We start from the raw sequence: 13,103 nt of genomic DNA, 5'->3' as shown, positions 1-13,103 counted from the left end.
AAGGGCATTAAGGGCATTGTTACATCATGGTGATGTAACAGTGACATCCCCGCATTGTCACATCATGTGCTGACACCGTGTCACACAGAATCTGCCCATCACGCCTGGGGGGAGGTTGGTGCGCCCGGAGGCTCCTTTGGGCAGCCCTGTGGGCCACCCCCTCCCTGTGACCCAGCTCTGAGAGCTCCTGTCCACAGGCCCCTTCCCCTCCCCTGTCCTGTCATTCTGTGTGGCAAAGCTTCCTCACCAACAGGAAGGGATGGGAGAAATTGCCACACCAAAGGGGTGCAGTTTGGGTTCTGCTTTTCCCCTCTTTCCCTTTTTAGGGCTTCTTCCCTATCATGGCCAAGCAGCCACAACTGCGGAAATTGCAGTAAACTGGATATTTGGCCCATCCCTGGCAACATCTAATTCCTGGTTCACATTTCAAGAAACAGTAGAGAAATAGAGGCTGAGAGAAATCCCTCTCCTCCTCTTTCAGCAGGCTCCCCTTCAGCCCAGACACCTTTCTGCCACCTTCTCAGTCTCCCCTGCCCTGGCTTCTGCCATCCCCATTTGCTCTCACTTCCTACAGCTTCTTGGCTGGATTTGGTGAGATCTCTGGTGCCCGTTCCTCCAGCCTGTCTGGTTCCTTGGGGCAGCTTTTACACTGCAGAGCCCTGCCAGCCTCGCTCTTTGCACAAAGGCAAAGACAGGCAGAGCAATCTGTTGGAGATGCAGTGATTGATCCCCACGGGGCTCTCGGGAAACAGCGAGGGGCGCAGCCCAGGGATGGTGTTCCTGGGCTCCCAAAGCCGTTTCTGGCACACGCTCCAGCTGCAGCTCTTCTCCATCTTGGCCAGAGGAGGAGCAGCATCGGCTGTGCCCCAGCTTCCCTGTGCCCCGGGTCCTGCTCAGCCCCCGGGGCCGTGAGCCCCATACCACATTCAGCTGGTGACATCCCTGCAGAGAAATCCTCTCAAGTTCACAGTGCAAAACTGCAGCAGCTCAGCAAGGGTGGGAGTAAGGAGGTCTCTGCCTAAAATCTTGGCCGGGCCTGATGGACAAAGGGGACAGAGGAAAGTAGTGCTGCCTGCCTCTGTTCTCACCAGTTTGGGCTCCTTCCTGGGCCAAAAAGCTTAGTTTGTCCACATTTACTGCTTTCCTCTATGTGAGGGGAAGCTCTGGACCCAAATTTATCCAACTGATCCAATCATGATCTGTCTGCACCAGAGCAGGCAGGGACCAGCCAGGTCTGTGGAGGAGTTCCTGTTCCCTGGGAAGGGCTGCTGCTCCATGGCCAGCCACACCAGGCAAGTTTGGCAAATGTCGGAGCACTCATGATCATTTTAACCATGGACACTAACATCAGAGAAGCTGGATGCATAGACAGCGAAAAAGGAGAAATGTCACAAATTGGCACAGACACATCCCTGAACTACCAAGAGCCATGTGCTCTCCGTGGGAACAGCAAAGCAAAGGAGTCCAGTGGGATCTAGGAAGACCTATTTTGGAGAAGGAAGTGGTTCTCAGGGCAGGTGTGCTATGAGTCTGTAGGTTTTTTTAAGTGATGAAACTCCAGAATGAAATACAGTGCTGTCAAAAACCCCATTACATAAACACTGTGCTGATCTTTTGGTAAAATAAAATAATTTTCTATTTATCTCAAAACTTAAGGGTTATTTTCCAGTTCTTTTCTGTTTTAATTCTTTCTGCAATTTTTTTTCTCTTCTAGACACCTGCAGTGTTAAGACCATTTCTGAAATATTCAGGTTAAAATACAAATCTGAAAACCGTATTTTCAACCTTTTTTTCCTCCCTGCTGCAATACTTTTAGCAAGCCATTCTGCTTCCACAGATTCCCAGCACACACAGTTCACAGGCTCTGTCAGAAAAGCACTAGCACCTGCTGCTGTACAGTGATGGGGACACTCTGCTTCAAATCATCCTTTGTGCTCCCTGGGTCCTGCGATGCTCCTGGAACTGGGCTGAGGCTGATGTCAAAGAAGCAGCCAGATTTGTGTAGCAACAGCAGTTCCTGCAGCTGGAGGAGGAAGAAGGCAGAAGGGAAAAGCCCTGGGGCCATGTTGTGTCTTCCTCTGAAGCCCAAAAGCGCCCGGTGCTGTGTGGACACCTCGGCCACAGCAGTTACTCATTTAGTCACAAAACCTGACAGGCAGCAGCCCTCTGCTGGTCTGTGGCCTCTGAGCAGAATTTCAAGGGTTATCCTAGGAAACTGACCTGAACCAGGGAGAATTTATCCACCTAATTCCAGCATACACAGATTTTTGCTCTTCTATGTCAATCTGGTTTGTGCTTTTACCCAGCATACAACTACCAAAAAAAGAAAATGAAAAAATGAAATTAATTTGCCCCTGAACAACTCTGTTATCTACAGCTGAACCCACAGTCTTCTGACTGAACCAGAGGGTGAGCACGGCTGAGGAACAGTGACGATGCCCTCGGATGGGCACTATTCAGGCCCACCCGCGTCCCGGCCCATGGGGCAGCAGTGCGGGCACCGAGCCGAGCCGGCGGTGGCTGCGACAGCCACGGGCGGGTGTGCGCAGAAGCGCCCACATCCCGACATCCGCCCCAAGGAAGGCTCAAGGGAGCAGGCCGCCAACTCTGCCCGCTATTTCACGGCCGTGCGACCGCAGCGCTCACGCTGCCGGCAGGGCACCGCGGCTGCGCCCCGCTGAGGGCCGAGCCCCCGCCGCACCGCCCCCACCCCGGCAGCACGGCCGGCCCCGCTCGGCTCCATGCCCGGCCCCGCCCTCTGCGCGCGCCCTCCGGCCGGAGTGGGCGGGCCTTCCGCCCCCCCCCCCCCCCCCCCCCAGCGGCGCCGCATCGCGGCGGCCATTTTGTGCGGCTGCGGTCGGTGCGCGGGGCTCGGCGCGCCGCGGGCCCGGTGGGGGTGGCTCCGTTCTAACCCTTTTTCCCGTACAGATCCCTCGGTAAGAGCGCGGCGGCGCCCGGACAGGCCGGGCCGCCTGCCTGATCCGGCGCTGCGGGCCCGCGGCGCGGCGGGGAGACGCGGGGAGGGAGGCCGGGCGGGCGCGTTCCCGCGCACAAAGGGCCGGGCCGGGCGGCGCCTCCCGCCTGCGGCCCCGGGGCACCGAGCGGGGCCGCTCCCGCCTCGCCGCAGCCCGGCGCGCTGAGGCCCGCGGCTCGGGCCGGCCCCGGCCGCTCCCCCGTCCCTGACTCCCTGTCGCCGCCCGCGCACGCCGGCCCGCGGAGCTGCGCGGGCAGGTGAGTCGGTGCGGGCCGAACGCAGGCGCCGCGGGCCCGTCCGGCGGGAGCGGCCGAGTGACCTTGCGGCGGCGCCGGGGCCCGAGCCGTGGCACGGGCCGCATGGCGGGGGCTGTGCCGGAGCCCGAGGCGGGGATTTGACGGGTCCGGAGCGGCGCCCGGCGGGCCGGGTGCGGCGGGGAGCGGGACGTGCAGGGCCCGGCGGCTCTGGACTCCGGGGGCGCTCGGCGGGGCGGCTGTTCGTCACCCTGACCCGCGAGTGGCGAACCCGCGCTGAGCAGGTACTTGCCCTGCCAGATGTTCAGTGCGGCAAGGGGAGGCTTCCGTTCCTTTCCTGTCCCATTAAATCTAGAGCATTTCTTTATCTCGCTACGCTCTGTCCCTTTAAACAATTTTAAAAGAACAGAAATTACGGTGGATATTTTCACTAACCCCAAAGTTGCCTCATGTCGTACCTATGTAATGCGTACGGTTGGGAGGCACTGGGGTGTTCTTCCTGGCAGGTCTGTGTTCAGATACGGCTTATTGCCAGCAAAGTGGATTTTTGCACCAGTTGGTAATCTGTAGCCATTCCAGGGTTTAGTTAATCTAAACACATACAGTTTCGGGAAACCATTTTATCTCCTTTACCGATTTAAAATCTGGGTACCAGAGATGTTTCTGTAGTCCCAGGCTGTTGTTTTTAGCCTAAATACTTAAAAATAAACCAGGAGAGATATCTGAAAGTTGATGAGTCCAAGTTAAGTAAAATAAATGTCACTAGGCTACAGAATTTTGTTGTGTTGTATGCAGAAGGGAATTAAACAAAATGTTAAAGCAATGATAGTGACTTGAAATAACCTTTTGTAAGTATCTGTACAGCACTTAGTAATGGAGCATCTCTGTAACTAATGCTTTTGACCTGGGTTCGTTTAATTTTCTATAATGTGTTATGAATCCTTTTGCAGAACCAGTTTTGAAAAAAAAAGGTCAAGCAAGAAGGCTTAAGCAAAGATCAGTCATATCATAATTCTCTGTTTTAATTTTTGTGACTTCTAAACTTTCATAGTAATAAAGGGAGGTGACTTAGGTGAATGCATGTTATTTGAATGCATGCTAAGTCAGCTTGTGGAAGAGTTCGGTTGTTTACGCTCTTGCTGATAACTTTGTGGATGTCTCCTCAATGGAAATAAAATTTTACTTGAGCAGGCTGAGAGTAAAATCTGTCTGCCTGTAATTTTAAGGTCAAGTTGGGAATGAGGCTAGAGTATTAATTGTTCATAACGGTGCTGCCTTGACTGAAATGTAAGAAGCATGTAATTTATTCATGCCTTTAATTGGCAAAGCTCTCTGTAGCACTTGCTTTTGCTCCTGTAATTCCTGCATGACCTAGGCAATGATATTGACTTAAATTCTCCCTCTTGGCCAGGAAAGGAGAGCACAACCCCTAATTTAATAGTAGGGGATGATAAATTCTCTCTAACTGCACATTTTATTTATAACTGCATCTGCAGAAGATAGGTATTGTCTGTAGCTGTAATTTGTCAGCTGACAGGCTGACACTCTTGCCTGGCTCTCTTGCCTGTGTGACCATTGTCCTGTGCACGTGTGAACACTTGCATTGTGAGCTGAGCTGAAGAATGTACGTGGGACAGGGGAAGGATTTATTGCTCAGCCCTACAAGTGGTTGTTGTCAGTATTTAAACTGTACTCTTGATGGTTGTCTAGTTGCATGGTTACAGTGGGGTTTTTTGAAATCTTAAAAAGAGCAGTCCTTTGGACTGGTGCGTCATACCGAGAAGTGTTGGGAAGTGCTAATGAGCTCATTGTATGTTTGAGTAAGTCATCCTTTCTTTTTTGCTTCAATTAATTCCTTGTCTTCATACTTCGTACTTCTGTTCCTTGCTTGCCTACAAGTTTGTTTTGACTGCTTGTACTTCCTGCAGGAAAATACTTTCTTCAGGTGAAAAGTGGTGGTTTGGAACTCTTGGTTTGTCCTTGCTGTCTGAATACCAGTAGCTACATGGCCTGTATATTTCTAAAGACCTTTCAGAACTACTGGCATTCCAATATTTTTGTGACTGCAAACACCAGGGTTAAATGATGATGAATGCATGGGTGTATACTGTGTCTGTGGTGACTAGCTGCAGATAATAATATTGGAATATAAACACTCCTTTTGGAGGCATGTTAGTTTGTTGACACGCTTGTGTGACTTTTTATTGGGCTTGAGAACTTTCAGCCAGCCTTATTTAAGTGTAGGCAGCTATGGTCTGCCTTATTTTTTCTTAAATCTACCTGAAATGGAGTTAGAGAAATTGATTAGAAAGGAAAACATGTCTTCAGCTTGGCTGCCTGTATTAATGAAAAGAGAGGAAGCACTGTTGCTTATTGTGTGGGGGTTTTGTTTTGTGGGCTTGATTCTTGTTTTTTGTGTTTTGTGGACTTTATTGTTTTTGTTTGTTTTGGATTTTTTAATATGAAGTTAGCATCAATTGACTCACATTTCTGCTGCTTAAAATCAGCACTTCTTTTCCAAGGAATTGGAGAATATCCTCTTGTTCCACAGAGTCGTTGAGTAAGGAAACTGTCTTCAACACCTCTGTGCTCCAGATGCAGAGCTGAGCATCCTTAGCCTAGACCTGTGTGTCAGCAATGCAGAGTGCTATTGGTAGGGTTGGAGTTAGAATTTTTGTTAGTTTTAAAAGCATGTGTTGGCATAGCAGAGGTTGTGAGTACACCAGGCTGGAATTGCCTCTTCCCTATACTGTAGTTTGCTAATGGCTTTTTTTGTTCCAAGATCCTGTGTGTTTGTATCAGTCATTTCCCTCTGCTGCAGCTGTCTTTTGTTGCTGTTACCAGGCTTGCAGAAATAGGCACTTAAAGTTTTTTTGTTTTCCTTCTGTCCTTTCATCTCAGCTGGGAGACAAGCCTGCAAGCAGCCTTGAAATGCACGCCTTTCTTTTAAAACAAATAGGCAAGTTGCATTCTTCTTACAGGGTGACTTGTGCACAGATAATCTTTCTGCTTAATTAATTACCTTAAATAAAGACATAATTTTTTATCAGTACTTATGGCAGTATAACTTGGAAAATTTTCCTTTATTTGGATGTCTTGAAAATATCCTCTTCTTTATCAACAGGTAGGGTAGATTTGGTTCTGTCAAGGCAAGAAGCAATGAAACAGAATGCTGTGCCTAGGAGTCAGGACACTGTACTGACTGGGTGGAAGCAGTGACCGCTGGAATTTTCACTAGCCAGTGTTGCAAATTATCTCTGAAAAATGTTTTTCAGACTTTTTTTTAACGGATATTTTTACAGGTAGATTTCTTCTAGGAGTAAAAAGTCCCAAGTCCAGTTACTGCTGCAGGTACTGTAACCAGATAATTTTTGTGCTTTCTGATTTGCTCCTTCCATTTTCGGTCATAATTTTTTCATCTGATAGCTAAAATTCATGTTGATGCTTGGTGGTAAAATCTTAGCTTCAGCATCCTGCTGTAAGAGTGTACTGTGCTGCTGGAACACCCAGAGCAGCCTCCAGGCTGGGATGTCGCAGCTGATGGGTGCGGTGCTGGGTGGTAATTTAGCCAGGTAAATGGGATCCCTGTCCTGTGATGCAGGCATTGACTGGGAGAGCAGGAAGAGGACAAACATTTAGCCTCTGGAGGCAGCTCCTGTCAAGTGTGAGGGAAAGGTCCTCTCTCAAGGATGATGATTTAGTGCAAGAAGGTGGACCACCGTAGAGAAAGGTATCCACTACCCAAGAGAATCAGCTGTGCTGGGGGTAATCTATTGGGATTCAAATAACGAGCAACCCCCTGTCAATCCAGATGAGGTCCAGAGTACATAAATGTTGAGCCCCTGAGCTCACTTGGCAAGTTTCTTTAAAGAAGGTACTACTTTTCCCTGAGGTGAGCACACAAGAGAAATGCTGCAACATTCTCAGGAGGGTAAAAAAACAAATCTAAATGGCAAACTTTAGCAGAGCAGGAATTTAGCAAAATTTAAAACAAAACAGTCAATTGGAATAAAGCCTTTCATTTAGCAAATTCCACCCATCCAACCTTATATTACCCATATTCCAAGAAGGGGAAGTTAGGAGTGAAGAAGAGAGAAAACCAAGATACAGCTACCATCTTTGATCCAAGTGCAATCTCAGCTATCCTAAACTCCAAGGATGATAGGAAAGTTACCACATGCATCTTAAAGCAGTGGGTTTTACCTGCTCTGGTCTCCTGTGGCTATGCTTCCCAGGTGGGACTTCTGGTTATCTCTGGAGCTAGATTGAGGCTGCAGGCATGGGGTGTGGGGCGTTCCTTTCAGTGTGACAGTGCCCGACAATCATTCTGGGCTGGACTAGAAGTTCCTGGAGGTGGGTTGTGGAATGGAGCAGTGCACCTCCCACTTTCCACAGAACTGCCCCCTCCCCTTCAGTTGATTTGAGCCAGTAATAATTTTCTCTAGTTTTTCACAACAATCCATGTGGCAGAAGTTTGGATGGAGTGTGCCATTGTCACACACCAGGGCATTGCCATTGATGTCAATGAAGGAAGGAGCACAAGAAGTGCTCCAGGTGACTGCCTGATTCAGCAATTTGAGATCATTTTTCCTCCTGACTGCCCTGTGGCTGTGAACTGTCCAAGACTGGACAGACTTGAAAGACTCGAGCAAGTTGGAGAGGAAATGTCCTGTAGTCCTAATTGGCCAGTGCATGGGTGCAATGGAGAGTGGACACTGCCAGTGAAGTATTTTGGCCTGAATGAAGTCACACCATCATCACACCATCACGGAGTGCTACTGTGCCAGACATGCTGGAACTTCAGTATGACCTGAAGTCCAGGGCAGCAAAGTGGTGCCACCATTGAGATTGCCAGTGTGTTTTTCTCCATTCCTTTAGCAGCAGAGTGCAGGCCACTGTTAGTTTTTACCTGGAGTGGCATCCAGTACACCTAGAAGCGGCTGCCCCAGCGGTGGAAGCAGTCTTACCATTTGCCATGGACTGCACTGGAAAAGGGTGAGGTTCCAGGACACTTGCAGTACATTGATGACATCGTTGTATGGGGGCAACACTGCAGGGGAGGCTTTTGAGAAAGGGGAGAAAATAATCCAAATCCTCCCAAAGGCTGTTTTTGCCACGATCAAGGACTTGCCCAAAAAAATCAGTTCCTAGGAGTAAAATGGCAGGATGGATGTTATGAGAGTCCGGTGGATGTGGTCATCAAAGTAATGTGTCTAGACAGCAAAAAGGAAACACAGACTTTCTTAGGAACTGTGGGTTTTTGCAGGATGTGTATTCCATAAGATAGTCAAGATTGTAAGCCCTCTCTGTCAAGTGACACGGGAGAGCCACAATTTTAGGTGGGATTCTAAACAACCACAAGTTTTGGACAAACTCAACAGAAGATTGTGCAGCAGCCTTTGGGCCACTCAGGACAGGATAAGATGTGAAAAATATGCTCTACATTGCAGCTGGGAAGCATGGTCCTTCCTGGAGTCTCTGACAAAAAGTACCCATGGAGACTTGAAGACAATCCCTGAGGTTCTGGGTTTGCTGATAAAGAGGATCTGAGGCCTGTTACACCCCAACTGAAGAAGAGATCTTGACAGGTTATGAAGGGGTTGGCACGGCCTCAGAAGTGATTGACACTGAAGCACAGTGCTTCTGGCACTCGGACTGACAGTGCTGGACTGGATGTCCAAGGGAAATTCCCTTCTAAACATCATGCCACTGACACCACATGGAATAAGTGAATGGCTCTAACCATGCAGTGAGCTCAAATAGGAAGCCCCAATCACCCAGGGATCTTGGGAATAATCACAGTGGCACGAAGGCAAAAATATCCGTACCATCAGAAGAGGAGGAGGAAAAGGTGCCACCATGCTAAGGAGACTCCACCATATAATCAGCTACCAGAAAATGAGAAGTGATGCTCTCTTCACTGCTGCTTCCTGTCATACCACAGGGACAAATTGGAGATGGAAAGCTGCCATTTGGAGTCTTACACAGTGAGTTGCAGAAGCTATTGAAAGACAAGGTGGTCCTTGCAGAGCTGAAAGCCATCCAGCTGTCCTCAAATATTGCTGAATGAGAGAAATGGCGAATATCCTACCTCTGCATTGGTTTGTGGATGGTGGCAAATACTGGGGGGAGGGGGGCTGGACCAGTGAAAAAAGACCAGTTTGTAGTGCAGAGGGAAACCCATCTGGGCTACTGAAGTGTGGCTGCCTGGGTATAGAAATTGACTGTAAAAGTATGTTGTGGAGATGCACACATATCCAGGAGTTGGGCTACTGAGCAGTATTGCAACAATGAACAGGTGGATCAGGCTGCCAAGGTTAAATTGCCTCAGGTGAATTATTTCTGTCTTGGGCGGCCCATGACACCTTGTGTCATCTGGAAAGAGATGCAACATGACAGATGGGCTCATGACTGTGGGGTGGACTTAACCATGGATACCATCTCCAGGTTATCTGTGATGGCTGTGAAATGTGTACTGCAGTCAAGCTGGGCCAAGTGGGTAAAACCCCTGTGGTATGGGGGGGGCAATGGTGAAAATATAAATATGGGGAGGCCTGGCAGATTAATTACATCACACTCCTGCAGACTCACCAAGGCAAACGTTACATGGTGACGGTGGTGGAAGGTACCACTGGATGGTTGGACCTACCCCTTGCCTCACAGCACTGCCCAGAACACCATCTGGACCTTGAGAAACAAGTCCTCTGTCAGCATGGCACTCCAGAAAGAATAGAGTCAGACAACAGCCTCATAGACATCTGAGCCAGATACTGTGGGATTGAGTGGGTGTATCATATTATTTAACATGCACCAGTCTCTGGAAAAATTGAGCGGCATAATGGACTGTTAACAACCACATTGAAAGTAATGGGTGGGGAACCATCAGACATTGACACCTACACACAGCAAAAGCCACCTGGTTAGTTAACACTTGAGGCTACACCAGTCAAGCTGGCACTTCACAGTCAAAGCCTCCACATTCTGTAGAATGGGGTATGGTCCTCGTCAGGGATAGATTATGAGGAATATATTAGGGAAGACAGTTTGGGTTAGTCCTACCTCAGACAAAGGCAAGCACATTTGGCGGATTGGTTTACTCAAGGACCTGGGTGCTCTTTGTGGGTAATGCAAAGGGACAAGGGAACATGATGCATACCTCAAAGGGACTTGATGTTTGGGTGAGAAGAGTCTGTAATGTTGAATTGTATAATATTGGTTGGTGAATAATAGTGCCACTGTGTGCCATAACTGCAGTTGACAAGGTGTGTAGACTGCTCCAGATATACCAGTTGTGAATTCCTGATGCAGTTTGCCACCAGCCCTCTTGCCCTAGAAGACCTGTGATGGATGGAATCCACAGTCTTGGACTAAATCAACTCAACAGACATCTTGGAGGGACAGCCATTAATGATGGAAATGATACCCGTGCTTTTGTAGATACCTATGTCTGTGTGTATATATATTTATGTGTGTGGGTAGTTGGAAATGGGTAGGATTTGGACATGATGTATGTGGTACAGAATAAGGGATGGATAATGTCCCAATAGCCAGAAGAGGGTGTGGCTAGAAGCTGATGTGGGTATGCAGAGGGGTGTCTGTGTGTTTGTAAGGGCCTCTTAAGCATCTCTCTAGTTTGGACTGCAGCAGCCTGCTGACCTCTACTGCAATTCTGTGCCCCCTCACAGCATTTTCTGGGCACTGGGGAAAGGGGTTCCCTTCCAGGTTGGGGTGCTTTGGGTGTGGTCAGGTTAAGTCAGGCTCTGCGCTGAGCATTCACGTGTGTATTGCTTGCCTCTCTTGTACACTTTAATACCATTACTTTTACAGTTCATTTTCTTATCTTATTGCTTTCATTTGTTTTCATTAAACTGTTCTTATCTCAACCAATGATCTTTACCTTTTGTGCCTGTAATTCTCCTTTCAGTGGGAACACTTGCTGGAGGAGTACTATGCCTAAACCACAATAGGTTCTGTGCAGCTTCAGTTCAGGTAGAAACTGGGAGCAGTGTCATTGCAGTGCCAAATCTGCAGCCTAAATTGGGCTTCTGGAAACAATTCAAATGGCTGTCTTTCCCACTTCTGCAGTGCGAGGAAGCCTACATGTATTGACAAGAATTAGATTTGTGGATGAAGAATCAATTCTGGGAAACTCTTGTAGTTTGTTCTTGTATTAGCAAAACACAGCTCCTTCTGCCATGTGGTGAATGTAGATTATCCAATTGAGTATGTCTTCATTGACAGGAGTGGACTGCTTACTTAGTGTGTAGTTAGTTAATACTGCACTAAAGTAGGAGTAATGATAAAGTTACTGGTGACTTTTAGTTGACAACAGATAAATAAATGATGGAGAAATATGATGTGGATATGCAGAGAGAATGTCTGTGTGTCAAGGTCTCTTAAGAGTCTCTCTAATTTGGATCACAGAGCCTGCTGACCTGTACTGAAATATTTTCAGATTAAATTTTTATTCTAGAGTTGTTATTCTATTATGCAGGTACTGTTGACTGTAGAGAGAATATTTTTTTGAACTCTGAACTACTTTTAGTCTCAGAATTCACATGTTTTTGTTTTTCCTTTCCTGTAGCTACACAGCACTGGTTGGAATGTTTGCAGCAACATAAAAACAAGTTTCTTGGTGAGTATAAGCATAGATCCTTTTTTTAATTGTGGCTTTTCCTTTAGCGTTTGAATTTTGCTTTAAAGTTCAGGTTTTACTTAAATACTATCCACAGAGCTTCTGCAAGACTTATCTGCATTGAATTCTTGTAGTCTTAAAGGCTGCCATTTTTTCCTTAAACTGAAAATAAACAGCCTCATTAAAGTAGGTTTACATTAATATTGCTTTATTTAGGAAAAACTTGATTTATTTTATGTGACTTAAACCTTTCTCCAATTACTTCCTGTTTGTTCAGTGCTTAGGTGCTTGTTTTTTATCTTTAGTCTTTACAGGAAAAGAAACCAGAACATAGGACATGATCAAATCCCTGAAAATAATTGTTTTCAGTAATGACTATTTATTTCTTTAATTGCACTTGGTAATTCAAATAGATTTCATTATAGAAATATTCTTTTTTTCTGTTGATTTGCTTATATTCCTTATTTCTGCTTCCATGTTGGTCTGTCCCAGTCTCAGCGCCAGGTGAAACTGACAGCACAGTTACCTGAGGTGTTGCTGAGGGGATGAAAATGACGTTCTCTAGGCTCTGTAATCTCAGGAAGTGAGGATCTTGTTCAGAGACTCATTCATGTAACGCCTTTTCAGTTTTGTCACCGAGTACTTTGGGATGGTCTTGGTTCTGCCTGAGGAGAAGGGCAAATGTAGATTTTTACTGGTCAGTTCTCCTAATCTGCTTGTATAAACTAGAGCAAAAGTAGGAGGCTGAAATCAAGTCTTATGGTTTGAGGGAATGTCAGTGGTGAGGAATGAGCCGTTCAGCATTCTTGTTACAGAGATGATGAGTTCAGGATCCAGTTTCTGTTTTGTGTGGCTCAGAGGTCACCTGTGTAGTTGTTAATTGAATCTGGGAAGCTTTTAAACCAAGTAAGTGCTGGTGAATATGTAGTTGAGGATGTTATATTGTGCAAATAGGAACTGCATATAGTCCTGTGTCGTGTTTGAAATGTGTCTTTTGGATAGAAGAAGGGGTGTGATGCAGTACTCCTTGAAATTTGTTGCAGTGTCGGGTCTTCCTATCTAGTTTAAATCTTTCTTGTTTAAATCTTTCTTGCCTGAAGCATTGTGGTTTGAAACACTGTTGTGAAGGACATAATCTGAAACTTATGGTCACATCCAAAAACAGTAACCTACCTTTGAAATGATACACAAAACCAACTTGAGGCAGGAGCAGACATCCTTGGATGAACAGAGGCTGTTC

At 47.1% G+C, this 13,103-nt stretch overlaps 1 protein-coding gene across 10 annotated transcripts in view; it reads left to right on the top strand.

The window, feature by feature from the left end:
• Window positions 1-2,825: 2,825 nt before the first annotated feature.
• Window positions 2,826-13,103, top strand: part of PHF20 (PHD finger protein 20) — a 72,269-nt gene continuing 61,991 nt past the window's right edge. For 9 of the 10 annotated variants that reach the window (XM_054274467.1, XM_054274473.1, XM_054274472.1 and 6 more), the window contains exons 1-2: window positions 2,826-2,936; window positions 11,813-11,863. The gene's annotated coding sequence lies outside the window, so the exon portion shown is untranslated. Of the gene's footprint in view, window positions 2,937-6,530; window positions 6,580-11,812; window positions 11,864-13,103 lie in introns of all 10 variants that reach the window. The other variant, XM_054274465.1, reaches the window with a different exon arrangement.

This window comes from Melozone crissalis, unplaced genomic scaffold, assembly GCF_028551555.1.
Source record: "Melozone crissalis strain CALT ecotype California unplaced genomic scaffold, PUWL_Pcris_2 ptg000017l_1, whole genome shotgun sequence".
Lineage (NCBI taxonomy): Eukaryota > Metazoa > Chordata > Aves > Passeriformes > Passerellidae > Melozone > Melozone crissalis.
This window is presented reverse-complemented; position numbering and strand designations above follow the sequence as displayed.